Source organism: Lepidochelys kempii, chromosome 3 (genome assembly GCF_965140265.1).
Source record: "Lepidochelys kempii isolate rLepKem1 chromosome 3, rLepKem1.hap2, whole genome shotgun sequence".
Lineage (NCBI taxonomy): Eukaryota > Metazoa > Chordata > Testudines > Cheloniidae > Lepidochelys > Lepidochelys kempii.
The window spans coordinates 18,152,441-18,168,815 of record NC_133258.1 but is presented as its reverse complement, the minus strand read 5'-3'; the positions used below and the strand labels follow the sequence as shown (position 1 = coordinate 18,168,815).

General features: G+C 41.7%; 1 protein-coding gene across 20 annotated transcripts in view; it reads left to right on the top strand.

Moving 5' to 3' along the window:
* The window catches only part of KLHL29 (kelch like family member 29), a 601,492-nt gene that overhangs the window by 531,165 nt on the left and 53,952 nt on the right, over positions 1 to 16,375 (top strand). The window lies entirely within an intron of this gene.

Sequence of the window (16,375 nt, the reverse complement as noted above, 5' to 3'; positions counted from 1 at the left end):
AGCTCTATATGTCCTTTAGGGCTAACCCAGGCCAAGCACTGGGGATCTTTTGCTTATGCTTAGTCATCCTTGTCTCCCAGAGTCCAAGCAGCCTTAAGATATAGTTTCTTCTACTTGTCAGGGATTTTTTTATTGCCTTCCCCCAGAATTCAAGCTGATGGGACAAGTTCATGTGCATGTCTCCTCTTCATTGTGTGGGACGAGGGCCAATAACAAAGTCTTTTGTCTTCTGGTGTTCCACAATGGTTTGTCTGGTGTATAGGGGCCTTTTGTTGTTGTTGGGCAGGAGATACCTCCTGTGGTGAGGATTACAAGGGAGAATAGCAATGGAAAGAACTTGCAGCCAGAGGGAACACGGGATAGACCGGATAATCGCACCGTCACCAGAAAAGGCAGGTCTACGTGATCGGGGACTCCTTACTGAGAAGAATAGACAGGCCTGTAACCAGAGCTGATCCAGAGAATAGAAGGGTATGCTGTCTTCCAGGTGCTAAGATACAGGATGTGGACCTCAGGTTGAAAAGGATCCTAAAGGGAGCGGGAAAGAATCCACTGATTGTCCTTCATGTGGGAACAAATGATACTGGTAGATTCTCACTGGAACGTATCAAGGGAGACTATGCCAGCCTGGGGAAGACTCTTAAGGAAATCGAGGCTTAGGTGATCTTCAGTAGGATTCTGCCTGTTGCTAGAGAAGGGCAACAAAGGTGTGACAAGTTTATGACTATCATCAGATGGCTCAGGGAGTGGTGCTATAAGGAGGGCTTTGGGATGTATGGCCACTGGGAGGCATTCATTGACAGAGGACAGTTCTCTCGGGATGGACTTCATCTGAGTAGGGAAGGAAATAGACTTCTAGGATGGAGGCTGGCACAACTGATTAAAAGAGCTTTAAACTAGGAATTTGGGGGGATGGTTGGGAGATGTCCAGGTAATCTCCATGCCGGATTTTAGCATTGAAAGGGAAGAAAACAAAGTAAGAAAGGATACAGCCGTGGGTAGGAGAATGGACATAAGGAGGAAGGGCAGTGTGGATACCAGTCTAATAGGTTATACTGGCTGTAGAATGTCCATGCCTAAGCGGGTAAAGAATCTGAGCGAGGCCAAACAACAAAAATTAAGGTGTTTGTACACCAATGCGAGGAGCCTGGGTAACAAAATGGAGGAACTGGAGCTACTGGTGCAGGAAGTGAAACCAGGTATTATAGGGAGAACGGAAACATGGTGGAATAGTCGTCATGACTGGACTACAGCTATTGAAGGGTATGTGCTGTTTAGGAAAGACAGAAATAAAGGTAAAGGTAAAGGACCTCATAGAAGAAATGGTTGTAGGGGACAACCTTGGTTCAAGTGATCATGAGCTAATTCAGTTCAAACTGAATGGAAGGATAAACAAAAATAAATCTGCGACTACGGTTTTTGATTTCAAAAGGGCTGACTTTCAAAAATTAAGGAAATTAGTTAGGGAAGTGGATTGTACTGAAGAATTTATGGATCTAAAGGCAGAGGAGGCCTGGGATTACTTCAAGTCAAAGCTGCAGAAACTATCAGAAGCCTGCATCCCAAGAAAGGGGGAAAAATTCACAGGCAGGAGTTGTAGACCAAGCTGGATGAGCAAGCATCTCAGAGAGTTGATTAAGAAAAAGCAGAAAGCATACAGGGAGTGGAAGATGGGAGCGATCAGCAAGGAAAGCTACCTTATTGAGGTCAGAACACGTAGAGATAAAGTGAGAGGCTAAAAGTCAAGTAGAGTTGGACCTTGCAAAGGGAATTAAAACCAATAGTAAAAGGTTCTATAGCCATATAAATAAGAAGAAAACAAAGAAAGAAGTGGGACCGCTAAACACTGAGGATGGAGTGGAGGTTAAGGATAATTTAGGCCCAATATCGAAACAAATACTTTGCCTCAGTCTTTAATAAGGCTAATGAGGATCTTAGGGATAATGGTAGCATGACAAATGGCAATGAGGATATGCAGGTAGATATTACCATATCTGAGGTAGAAGCGAAACTCGAACAGCTTAATGGGACTAAATTGGGGGGTCCAGATAATCTTCATCCAAGAACATTAAAGGAATTGGCACATGAAATTGCAAGCTCATTAGCAAGAATTTTTAATGAATGTGTAAACTCAGGGATTGTACCATATGACTGAAGAATTGCTAACATAGTTCCTATCTTTAAGAAAGGGAAAAAAAGCGATCCAGGTAACTACAGGCGTGTTAGTTTGACATCTGTAGTATGCAAGGTCTTGGAAAAAAATTTGAAGGAGAAAGTAGTTAAGGACATTGAGGTCAATGGTAAATGGAACAAAATACAACATGGTTTTACAAAAGGTAGATCATGCCAAACCAACCTGATCTCCTTCTTTGAGAAAGTAACAGATTTTTTTAAACAAAGAAAATGCAGTGGATCTAATTTACCTAGATTTCAGTAAGGCGTTTGATACAGTTCCACATCCACAGTATGCATCCGATGAAGTGAGCTGTAGCTCACGAAAGGTCATGCTCAAATAAATTGGTTAGTCTCTAAGGTGCCACAAGTACTCCTTTTTTTTTTTTTTTTTGCTAATACAGACTAACACGGCTGTTACTCTGAAAGTTCCACATGGGGAATTGTTAGTTAAATTGGAAAAGATTGGGATCAATATGAACATTGAAAGGTAGATAAGGCATTGGTTAAAAGGAAGACTACAGCTGGTCATACTGAAAGATGAACTGTCAGCCTGGAGGGAGGTTACCAGTGGAGTTCCTCAGGGATTGGTTTTGGGACCAATCTTATTTAATCTTTTTATTACTGACCTCGGCACAAAAGTGGGAGTGTGCTAATAAAGTTTGAAAATGATACAAAGCTCAGAGGTATTGCCAATTTATAGAAGGACCAGGATATCATACAGGAGGATCTGGATGACCTTGTAAAGTGGAGTAATAGTAATAGGATGAAATTTACTAGTGAGAAGTGCAAGGTCATGCATTTAGGGATTAATAACAAGAATTTTAGTTATAAGATGGGGATGTAACAGAGGAGGAGAAGGACCTTGGAGTATTGGTTGACCACAGGATGACTATGAGCCGCCAATGTGATATGGCCGTGAAAAAAGCTAATGCGGTCTTGGGATGCATCAGGCGAGGTATTTCCAGTAGAGATAAGGAGGTGTTAGTACTGTTATACAAGGCACTGGTGAGACCTCATCTGGAATACTGTGTGCAGTTCTGGTCTCCCATGTTTAAGAAGGATGAATTCAAACTGGAACAGGTACAGAGAAGGGCTACTAGGATGATCCGAGGAATAGAAAACCTGTCTTATGAAAGGAGACTCAAGGAACTTGGCTTGTTTAGCCTAACCAAAAGAAGGTTGAGGGGAGATATGATTGCTCTCTATAAATATATCAGAGGGATAAATACCAAGGAGGGAGAAGAATTATTTAAGCTCAGTACCAATGTGGACACAAGAACGAATGGATATAAACTGGCCATCAGGAAGTTTAGACTTGAAATTAGACGAAGGTTTCTAACCATCAGAGGAGTGAAGTTCTGGAATAGCCTTCCAAGGGAAGCAGTGGGGGCAAAAGACCTATCTGGCTTCCAGATTAAACTCGATAAATTTATGGAGGAGATGGGATGATGGGATAACATGATTTTGGCAATTAATTGATCTTTAACTATTCATGGTAAATAGACCCAATGGCCTGTGATGGGATGTTAGATGGGGTGGGATCTGAGTTACTACAGAGAATTCTTTCCTGGGTATCTGGCTGGTGAATCTTGCCCACATGCTCAGGGTTCAGCTGATCGCCATATTTGTGGTTGGGAAGGAATCTTCCTCCAGGGCAGATTGGAAGAGGCCCTGGGGGTTTTTCGCCTTCCTCTGTAGCATGGGGCATGGGTCATTTGCTGGAGGATTCTCTGCACCTTGATGTCTTTAAACCATGATTTGAGGACTTCAGTAACTCAGACATAGGTGAGAGGTTTATTGCAGGAGTGGATGGGTGAGATTCTGTGGCCTGCGTTGTGCAGGAGGTCAGACTAGATGATCATAATGGTCCCTTCTGACCTTAATATCTATGAATCTATGAAATAGTATTTCACACTTGGTAGTGCTTCTCTCTTGACTGGAGGTTTACAGTTTCAGAGAAAACACTTTTATAGTTACAGAGCAAACACTTAAATATTATCTTATAACATGGAATACAAATATTCTAAGTGAGATCAATACATGCTGCAACTTACAAGTGTAAACACTAAACATGTTTTTATAAATCTAATACCAGTTTTAACAATATTAACACACAGGTGAGCCAGACTAATTCAGCTCTGTATTTGTCAGCGTTCAGTTGACGCCTAAGGGCTTGGCATGAGCTGGCACCTGGTCTGTCAGCATCACAGGATGCTCTAACTTCATTCAGGGTATAATGGGATTGTTTCACCCAGGCTCCGTCGCTGCAGATCTCTTGGTGCAGGGAACCAGTAGGTGCAAGGCACCACAGCAACTGCTTCAGTAACCAGCCAGCAAAGCCACAAAAGTGGGAGGGTCATGACCCGAGAGACCAGTTGATATGCTGGTTCAGGGCAGCCCCAGGGCAACCTCTAGGCTAGTGGGGGGTCCTATGGAGCTCCACCTACAAATTAAAATTCCGCTGGAAGGTACAGTGCAGCCCTCACTGCTGTCCTTGACCAAGGGTGAATCCTTGCAGAGGTACAGCTGGCCAGGGGTCTGCAATTTAATGGTAGAGAGTATGAAGGGCACGATCTTTAAAGCACTATATTCTATCATGTATTGTATATGGATGGTGTGTCATATGTGTGCATGGGGCTTTTTGAAGATACATTAAGACAAGGTCTTTGCCCAGAAGCACTTGCTGTGTAATTCATAAAGTTGACATAGTAAGTAAAGGCATCGACCCATGGGAAGGCAGGTATCATGGTTACAGAGTGAGCTGTGTTTTAGATCCCTTTTTCTCCTTCTAAAGTGTATGGAACCCTTTGGTTCAACCACACTGGGATTGGATCTCTGGGCTGCAATCTCCATGTTTCCCAAGCATGTTAATTCTGCAGGCCCAGCTCTGTTTGGCACTTGTAAGCCCTTTTCCTCAAGGAGCCTCTGGCAACAGTTGGTTAAAGTGATTCTAAAGCAGCTTCTTCAAAGCAAAGTATTATTATTCACCCAGAGGTACATAGCAGGCAGAGCAAAGAGGAAACCAACAAAAAGTCTATATGCCTGGTTCTTACCTGCACCTCCTTCTTTCCTTGCAAGTGCTGGGTGAGTTCTACTTAGCCCAGACATCCCTGCTCCTGGACTGTGGGGAGCAGGCTGCCTGCTGTATCTTCTCCCTCTCTGCGTGTCTCTGTCAGCATCTCTCCCTAGGCAGCTACTGGCAGCCCACTCAACCCCTCCCCCCTCTTCCTTTCTAGGCCTGAGGGACTTTAGTGGTTTAGTATCCCCTTAGCGCCTAGACTGAGGGATGGAAATCATAAACCTAGCCAGACTGGTTGAAGGCTGGCCAGGGGCATTCCCCAATTAATAGTTCCCCCATTGTTCCCTTAAGGAGCCTTATTTCTGTCACTGTCTTGTTCCTGTTTGTTCCCCCTTCCCCTCACCCCACCCTCCGAACAGCCTCCTTTGACTGAACTCGATGCAGTCAGGCAGGATCATTTCAACTGGGTGAGCTGAGGTGATATTTATATAAAAAAAAAAAAAGTACATCTAGCTCTTCATTCTCCACTGCAGGGAGTAAGTAGGGTGACAGCTCCAGGGAGGAAAAGCTCCTTGGAAAGCTGCTATTGCTTGTGCACTACTTTGGTTGCAATCACCAGAGTCCTCCTGTTATGTTAGCTTCTTAGGGGGAGGTATATTTTCAAAAGCACAAATGGGATTTAGTCCCCTGTTTTCACTGAAAGGGAATGGGGATCGGGTGCCTAACTGTTCTTTGTGCAGTTGAAAACCTACTCCTTGGGTATCAAATTCTTTTTAGTGTCGTTAATCCTCTTATGGCCAGCCTCAAAACGGCAGTGGGGAGCTCCTGAATGGACCTGGGCTGTGGAAAGCAAGGTGAAAGGATATACCCTCGCCAGTTTTAATTCTGTAATGTGTGCCGTGTAGGAGTCTTACGGTGCTATATAAAAAGAGCTGTACTGCTTTACAGAAAACAGCATCTGAGATGTGCTACAAAGGGAGAGTAACAGAGCTTTCAAAGGTCACCGATCCATCTACATAAGACAGATAGTGAGCTCGAATAATGAACTATTTATTAAACTAATATTTGGTAAATAACTGTACCCCAGTGTTTTGAAAAGGTATGCCAACTGCTTATGGCAACATTTACATAACTATTTCAGCCCTGCTAGTCATGCAGTTGCATAAAAGCAATCTAACTGAGAAAAATGGCATTTGATGTCAGGTTCCTGAATGGCTAGGTAATTTCCTGTGGCAGTGAAAGCAGACCACTGGTTGAAGGAATTCCTTTTATTTCTCACTGGTTGGAAAGTCCGCAACAGACTGACACATCTACAAAAGATGGATTTGCTGGGTTTCTATTTATTTCTCTTCCAGGCTGATTGAGGACACAGTAGGGTTTATCGTGGTAGTTATTCCTTTTAACCTTAGTTTACCTCTGGGGTGATCATATAAAATACGTATTGCACAATGAGGCACTATCATGTGAAAAGCATCATGGTGTAGTGGTTGGAGCACAGGCAGGGCTTGGTGCCAGAAACTCTTGTGCTCTAACCCTAGTTTAGCCGTAATCTCACTGTTTGGCCTTGGGTAAATCAGTTTACCTACGTCCACCTTCCTCTCTGTGAAATGTGTGTGTGGTGGGGGGGAGGGAAATACCTATTATATGGAGTGTTGATAGGATCTACTAGATACTGGGCCTGATCCTCAACTAATGCAAACCAGTGTTGCTGGGCTAACAGTCAATGGATTTATGTCAATATTACTCAAGTTGAAGATCTGGCCCAATATCTATTCAAGATGTTGAAGATCTAAAGTAGTAAATTTATTATCTGACCAGAGTGCCATATGCTATGTCACCTTTCTCTGTGATCCATACAGACATGATAGTGTACCCTTTTTAAAAAAATACTGTTTAACATCAAAATGAAATGTCTTACCCATAAAAAAATTAATGAGCTCTCTATGAACTTATGTCCTCAGAGAAAGCTCTGTCTAAATAGTATCTTAGTGGCACCTGAGAACCAGAGATTTGTAGACAAATTGAAGGTAATTTAGAGAAGAACAAAACAAATGATTAAAGGACTAGAGGAATTGATTTTGAAGGAAAGATTAAAAGGATTGAATATGGTTGACTTGGTCTAACAACAGCTAAAGGGGGATAACTGTCTACAAGTATTTGAAGAGGAAAGGAGAGGAATTACCTAGGGTGGTGCAAGGCAGCATAACTACTGCAGGGGCAATGGGATAAAATTGAAGCAAAGCAAATGCAGGCTGAATAACACCGTGCACACCGGTAAGTTTAGTACCTAGGAGTGATGGAAAGGGAAGATGATGTGGAGAAGGAAAAGTGGCATTATGTCAAAAGTTATAAATGCCACTGAACTACCTTTAGCCAATTAAAGAGAATGGCAATAAAATGCCTTCGGTTAGGATGCAGAGAATGACAAAGAAGAAACAGTAGATTTCTGGAAGGAAGGAAAATGGGCAACTCTCAAGGTGTTTGGATACCATACTCGTGGGGAATTTCAAAGACCCAGCTAACACATAGAGTCAAACATGCAGCATCAGAAAGGTTCCATAGTTATGAAGAAGGCCAGCTTAATCCAGAAAGTATCAAAAACACTCTGAGCCTTTTCCTTAACAATGGGTAGAAAATTATGGGAAAACTCAAAATGATGACATTCAGTACCAGGAGGGTACTTAAATTCATCATAGTAAGAAATTAATTCACTGAACAATGCAGTTCAAGAGTGTTAGGCTTCAGGAAAGCAAATATGGACTAAGTATGAAACGAAGGTTGGAATTTTCAAAGAAGCTGATAGGTGTTAGGCACCCAACTTCTTTTAAAATTTAATGAAATTTGAGTGCTTAGCACCTTTGGAAACCCCTTCCCTAGTGACTACAATAATAGCAGAATGCATTGAAAGCCTCCCCCTTGGAAAGCAGAAGAGTCCTAATAGATGCCATAATTGCAGTGCAACAAACTCCAATTTCTCTGAAAGTGAAGAGTGCAAGGAATGAGATGTAATCATTGTGTCTTCACATGGTGACAGACTGCTCAAAGATCTGGGGTTTAAATAAGTCCTTTTCTAGGGGGCCAAACAAACAAGAATACACACGCAGGCTTGGAGAGAGAAAAATATCAAGAGTGAGAGGAAACAGAATGAGTGAGTTAATACTAGTCCCAGGTGACATGGGGAATTAAAAAAAAAAATCAAAAGAAGAAGTGATACAAGAGAGAAAACGGGTCCATTAATTAATAAAGCAGGGTGAAGGTGGCGTTCTCTGTTACTCACTAATGGCTGGTATACGGCATTCTTTTTTTTTTTTTAAGGGATACCATCAACTTGAAATCTAGTTTAATTTTTTAAAAAAAAAAAAAGCTGAAAGTAGCTTTGGGAGCTGCACCTGTCCTGAAATCTCCTCTCAGTTTTTTTGTGGCGTTACCAACACATCTTCCTACTTTTAACAGTGTTTTTCTTTCTTCTGTTGCTGAGGAAACTGATTGACTCAATCCTGCAAACACATACACATGCAGTGTAGCTGTATGCATGAGATTACTTGCATTGCACGGAGTCACACACTTCTGTCAGCAGCAGAATCATGAAGGGAACTCCTGACTCCCAAGTCATCCGGTCCAAACATTAGACCACACTCCATGCTTTTCTGAATGGAAAGGGAAATGAAGTTCAGGATTGCATTATAAGTAGGAAACAATCTTTTTTATGTGTGTATCACTATGCTGTATGTGTCAGGAGTGCTCTTCCTTTTCAAAGCACATTACAAACACTATTTAATCTTGACAGCATGCCTTTGTGGTGCATATGTGTGTGCACAGATGTATACGTGGGTGTATATTTATAACCGGAACAAATGAAGTGCCAATCACTGGTTGTTGTATCGTTTGTTACTTTCTGAGGACATTTATTTTGGTCGAGTTTAGTCAGCAGAATAAGCCGTTTGTGATAAGAGTCTTTATTAAAATGTCTGAATGTGAAATAAAGTCTGAGTGTAATGAATTAATGATTTATCATCCTGTGTGCTTAAATATAACCTCATCACATTACATCTAGAAATACATGTTCACGTGCAGCTCCTTTTCTGCAACACTGATGACATTATGGTGTTTAGTCAGCTGTGCTGCCATAAAGATGTCATGTTAAAACTTCATTTCAGGAAGTGAGGCGGGTGCTATTTTCCTCTTGCTGTGCATGGGATTTCTACATGTAGCTCCCTCCCACTGAGTCACTGTGTGAGTCCAGGGCCTGAGAACCAGACTTCATTTCAAATGTTCATCTCATTATGTTATAAGGTTTCCAGCTATAATGATACTCGAGCTTTATAGTTAGTGGATTTTCAGTTCAAAGAAATTGAACCAATGCAGACTAAACAGTAATAAATAGTAGACAAATGCTGTGCACACCAGAGATTGGAGATTTGATTTGGATTTGTCCAAACACTTATAACTATGGAAGAGATTAGTAGAAGGAGTGCATGCCCTTGAGGTACCCATGGGCAATATGCATTGAAGTGGTTGCCCTGATCACCAGGTAGCACTGTGGTGCCCCAAAAATAATGAAGCTTCAAATCAGCAACTGGTGCTGCTGTCTCTGAGAGTTCTCAGAAACTCCGTTTAAACTTTCAAAAAACAGCCAGTTCCCAATTGATATTCCACTTGGACACCTGTAGTTTGCGAAGACTTTTTGGTGTCATGTATGGAGTTCTAGTTCAGAATATCATGGAGGATTTCCAGCAGCAGCGGGAAGGTGGGGACAGGTCAAGACTCTTGCCTGAAACTAACCCACCGTGCCTTGTCACTCTGCCACTGGAAACTTCTTGATTTCTAGCATTCGTTTCCAGCGCAGCTCAACATGCAGTTCATCATCTGACCGCCAGTCCAGGAACTAAGGGATAACCTCTGCTTTTTAAAAATGTGTGCCCCCTACAGGTCTCTGTGTGTTATTGGTGGTGCAGCATTGCTATCACCTCAGAGTCCTCTCAGAACTGTTTAGCAGTACTGCTGAGTTTTTGCCACAGCTGTCAGATTAGAATTTTTTATTTTCTTTAAAATCCCGTTGAATTTGAACCCAGTCTCTGTGTGAGTGGGCAGAGAAATCTTTTTACGGCTGTGGTGTATTAATCTTCTTAGTCTCTGTGATGAATCGAATGTATTCCTAGTTTAGTTTTAAAATGTTAAAAAATAGTCTCTTAGAATTATGCATAAATAGCTGAAACAGCAGTTTCTTGGACTAAAAACCTATCTTAATATGGATAATCTTACTTCTGTATTTGTACTTCTAACTAAAATATGTTTCTTTAGGCAGCTAGCACAAAGGGTCTTTTATATGAAAGAATAGTAAAACAGAGAGAGATGAGCTATAAGGCATGAGGGGAAACATTATTTTGACCTCTCTGGGCATTACTTCAAAAATGTCAAAAATCTTGATAGCTTTCCAGTGTAATATTTAAAGAGCAGGAAATTTGATTCTGCAACAGTAAACATATTTCCTAAAACTAGCTGTATACTGTTGTGACAATAGCCTAAGCAGAATCTGCACAGTGATACTCGTTTAAAGAATACCTATGAGGATTTTACTAGCTTGGGGATTTCAGATTAAAAAGCAATTTTTTTAAATATGATACTGAAGAGAGTTTTGAAAGTCAGCTATCCTACTAAAGCCCACTTTCTATAACCTTCTAATAATACAGATATAATTACAAGGGGAAGAAAGGTCACAAAAAGTTTAGCAAAGTAAACATCCCCATTCAGGCCACCAAGCAGAAATGTAAATGGCATTAAAATTTTCTGTGATCCAATGGGAGAGCTGTTCTGACTGGAGAGATGGAAAAAACACATACAGAAGTTAAGTGGATAAATTATGCAGGGTTAGATATATGGATGGGACATCTCGAAGCAGCAAGAAATAATCTTGATGGTACAACAGGCAGCACCATCCATCTGAGTCAGTACTGACCCAATAATATTTTACATGTACATAATAATTTATATCTTCACTGTACTGTGAAAACTGTAACCAGTGCATATACCATTGTAGTGCTGAGGCCTTTATGGTGTCAGAGGTGCCATCCCTTTCAGAGGAGATCTTAAACACATGTCATGACCATGTGTGGTTAAATGTCCCAGAGGATAGGGCCATTAACCACAGAGGCTTGGCCAAATTCCAGATTGAGTAATTGCTTTCTGCCTACTAGAAGCCCAGTGACATACGTGCACCACTGCTCAGTGTGATCTGACTGGTATAACCCTGAGCTATCCCACTGCATGCCACCTTATGGTTTGTTTCCCTCACTCACAGTGTCACATCTAAATTTAGCTTGTAAGCTCTATGGGGCAGAAACCCTGTCTGTTTTGCAACATAAAGGTATTTTGTCCTGGGTTTTATAAATCCTTGGGGACTCAGGCTATGTGAAGAAGCTGCTGGCCAGCTGAGCTAATGAAATTGATAGCAGTCTGGCAAATGTATATGTGCCTCAGGAGCCAATCCACACCAAATCTGTCTACTCCTTCCCTCATAGCCTGTCCCCCATACTCATGAGTTGTCAAGCCAGCTCTCCTCCCTCCCTCCCCCCATCCCCCATGGAGAGCAAACTCTACAAAGAGTTAGCGGGGGGGTCTAACCTTCCATCCCTAACTGTCTGTGATTCTATGAGCCACATCCTCAGCTGGAATAAATCAGAATAGCTCCATGGATGTCAATGGAGCCATACCAGTTTACACCAGTTGAAGAGCTGTCCTGTCTGTTCCCATACTCATGCCTCATTTTTTCTTTCTATTGCAGTGATTTAATTTAAATAGTGAAGTCCTTGGAGTAGAGCCTTGTCGAAACAATGGGCTAAATGCTGAAGGGGCTGAGACGTGGTCTGCCTTGTACCACCTGAAAAAATGAATTAACAGATTCATAGAATTTAAGGCCAGAAAAGACCATTATCATATCGTAATCTAGTCTGACCTCCTGTATACAATTCTACCAAGCGACCTCCTGTGTAGAAAAATCAACTGATTGCAGGTGCAAATCTGAATATTTTGCATCTCTGACTACCCAATTTGCACTTGCATTCAGAGAGTGTGAGATGAATGCTCTAAACATTTTGTAGCCACAGTTGAATTACAGGCCCAAACTGTAAGCCCATACTTGCATCCACAAAAATGGAGGCTGCTCTTTGAAAGTTTTGCCACGTACATTTTGAAAAGTGCCCTTCACGTCTATTGTACTATTTTATTATTAATAGTAATAATATTAATAATGTGTACAAGGAGCAAGAAAAGGAGAAAGAAAAGGAAGAAAAGCAAATAAGAGATGGTAAGAAGGTTGAAATGCTTAATAGTACTTATTCTAATCTTCAATAAAAAGGATAATGGTCACAAGATATTTAATACAATCATAGCTAACAAGGCTATGAAGCAGTCACAAGGCAGAATCAGAAAGGAATAGGCTACAGAATCCCTAGACCACTTGGATGTACTTAAATCAACAAAGCCAAATGAAACTTGCCATCGACTATAGTGCTTAAAGGAGCTAGTGCGAAAAGCCACTGGTTTATAAAAGCCTCTACCATCCTCTAGAGACAGTGAGATTATACATACTCTACAAATCCCTTGGTAAAAAAACAATGAGATTACCCATACCCTTAATGCTGGCAGTGATGAAGCAGAGCAGCAACTGTGTGTGCTCTCTTTCTCTCACACACACATACAGCTGTATTTCTGTAGCTGTTTGGGTGGGGAAAGAATAAGAGTGAAATGTGACATTAGCTTTGATATGTGACTTTAGCTTTCATGCTGATGAGAGAGAGCGACATGTTCTAATTATTATTAGCCTTCACAATGAGCCACAAGCTCAGACAGAGAAAGAGAGGGAGAGAAACACAGTTACAGTTTCTCACCAATCTAATTAAGGAAAGGTGGGCGAAAGAGAGAGTGTGCTTTGCTAATTCAGCAGCCGTTGCCTCATTTATTTGAGGAGGCATGGGGGAAGAATGCAGTATCTCTGTGGGTGGAGTCAGAAGAATTGCCTCCTGTTGCTGGAGGGGAGCTCTCCCCTAAATGCCAATTTAAGCTAAAGATGGAGACATCCTGGTGTCTAACCCCAAGTTCTCATTTAATGACATGAGTATTTGCTTGTGTTTTGTCTTACTTGTCAGTATGGCTGCTTCCTGCACAGGGTCTATTGGAGAAGCAGGAGGGGCAGCTTTCTGATGAACCAGGATTCTTGGGAAGCTTGTTTGGCCTGCCTTAGCTGTAGACGTATGCATATTCCAATTTCTCCATTACTTAAACTATTATTTAGCTATTCCTTTTAGTTCATTACAGCATGGGATGATCATCCCCATTAGAGACTCACTGGCTAAACTTTGATGTCCCCATCAATATCTTCATTATTCCTGGTGTCCTGATTCTGCATTTCATCTTGGCTCCTCTGTAAGGTTAAACTCCCCCAGACTTCTTAAAAAAGGCACTTCCTGAAATCGGAGCTTTGCCTCCCACTGCCATATGTCGACTGTGCTCCCTCTCCCACAAGTGAGCATCATTTTAATGGCATTAAGATGTCTGCAGCCAAGTCCCTGACATTTGTGACTCTCGGGAAAGGACAGAACTTTTTTTTCCCCTCTACAATACATTTTAGTAGAGGAAAGAGTCACGGAAGAATCTTTTATTTCACTGTATGGAACAGTGGCAGATGGCAGGGCTCAGCTTCTTACCTGTGCCCAGCTACTCAACTGATGTTCTGCCAGGCAAAATTTAGGGGCACAACTGAGATCATTGAGTCTCCCTGATCCTGGGACTGCTTCTGTGGGGCCAGCCTAGAGTTTGGTATAGATTAGAGTAGTCCCAAGGCTGCTTCCCACACAAGTGGCTTTGACCCCCAAGGAGACAGATAGGAATTGCTACAGGGCAACCTGCTAAGACTGTGCCTCCTGCATGCCTCCCCACCTTTGACTTGCCCCCTAGCTGCAAGCTGTAGGACCGGTGGCATAGAACCACTTATAGATGGCTCTGTATTTACTGAGGATGCCTCCCACCCCAGAAGGAGAAAACCTGTTGTTTTCTACTCCCCTTACACCACTTCCTTGATACATGTGGATCAGCGTGACGCTCAGGATTGAACCCAAAGGTCCTTCCTGGAAGTGTTTGGCCTTATGCAGATGAATCTCCAAAATCTCATGTTGTATTAAGGAATTCTCATGAATTAGTGGTTAGAACAAGGTAGTCAGCATTTGCTTCTGGTCATCTTCCTGTCACTCTGACGCTGGGCAAGTCACTCTAATCATTTTTGCTTCGGCTTCCCCATCTGTAAAACCTGCCTGCCTCCTGGCGTACTGTGAGGCTCACACTAATTAATGTGTGCAAAACATTTTGAGCTCTTCAGACAAAAAGGTGCTAAAGATGTTTAAAGTGTTATTATGTTATTTATTATAGTTGTGAAGTTCAGAGGTGTTACTGTTATGCAAACACACACTCATCTCTTCTCAGAAAACTGGACGTTTCAGACTTCCAAGCCCTTCCTGTTACACTGTTAAATGAAGTGATTGGATTTTGTGAAAACCTGTATTCTTCTCCCTGCCAGACTGAACCCATTTCAGTCACATCACATGCTCATTTTAACTTAGTTTATATCATCACGGTGACATGGCTCTAAGGAGGTAGGTTCGTGCAAAATCCTACTGGAAACAGATAATTGCATGTCCTTCCAAATTGATACCTGTGTTTTAAATTTATTGTAGGGAAATGGGAAGTGTTAGAAGATGTTCCTGTGATGATTATGATCACTTATCACCTAGCAGGGTGGAACCAATTGTACACAGTAGAACTTGAGAAATATTTCTAACCAACAACTGCTCACTCATCTTTCCCTTTCTCCATCCCTGTATCTCTACATTCTTCCTCCACTGAAGCTGTGACCTGATTCCTAGACACGAGAGGCACTCACACACTAAGGTGATGAAGATGGTTTAAAACAACTAACCAGACAGATGGATTCCAGCAGGGCTTTGGAACAGAACCCGGAGCTGGAGCGTGGAGCAGCTCCGGAGCAGTGGAGCTGCAGATTTTTGCCTGGAGCTGGAGCAGAGCTGGAGCACAGCTCCAAAGCCCTGCATTCCAGAAAGTAATGAGCACTGCAGTTCAGTGGAAGTTTGGGGTGTTAAGCGCCTCTCAGGATCAACCCCTAAATCTTCAAGAATATTTCCTTGAATCTTGGCCCCAATCCCAATTGGGGCCTTTGGGTGCTCCAATAATATAAATGTTTACTAGTAACAATCATCTTTTCTGCTTTTAATAGTCACCTTTCTTTTACTGTCCTCTTCTAAATATGCAGCCATAGTTAGTTCTTATTGTCCTGATATGTTCCCTATACCCAGCTCCATAAATGCATTCTCCAACTCTTCTATCTCTCACTGTGAAGTATTCTGTGATATGCTGTAAGATAAACAGTGATTTAAAATCAGTTCTCAGTGAATGGACTCTTCATTTATCACTTGCAATTTTCTCTTCTGTGGTTTTGTTTTCCTTTAAGCAATAACCAGTGACAGACAGCTTCATTTCTTCCAATGTCCTTTGCACTACAAGGTTTATTTTATTTGTATAGAAGATGGGGTCTAGTGTGAGTATTTGAGTCGCATCCACAGGAATCTGATTTCTAGGAAAACTTTGAAGAACGTGATTTGTTTCACCAACAAATAAATCTTACTAGTTAAAAGATAGTTAACAAATTGGATGGTGTTTTTCAGTCTCCACCATAGAGGCTATTCAAACGCAAGCTGCTCATCTGCTTTTGTTTCACACAAAATGCTAGAAAAGCCATTTGTTTTCAATGTAGCAACGAGTCTTAAATTTCAAGGTGAATTCAGGAAGCTAGGAAGATTAATGCTTGTCTTCTGTGCATAAGGTGTCATATTGAGTATAAGTTCAGAATCTGCTTTTACAACAAAATCTCTGTATAACAAGAATTGTCAGCTTTTGAAGATTGTTTTTGTCTCCATATGGGACCTCCCCCGAAAAAAAAACCTTCAGAGTGGAGCAGCTAAGGGATGTGTTGTCTTTGTGCTACCTGAACAATAATGAAGGTTTGGGGAGTGTATGCAGGATCCATGAAAATCAGGACTGTGTACAGTAACACTCAGGTACTAAGGGCAGCTCAAAGTATAATATATTCCCAAGTTGGGTAATAAGGGGAAGTGT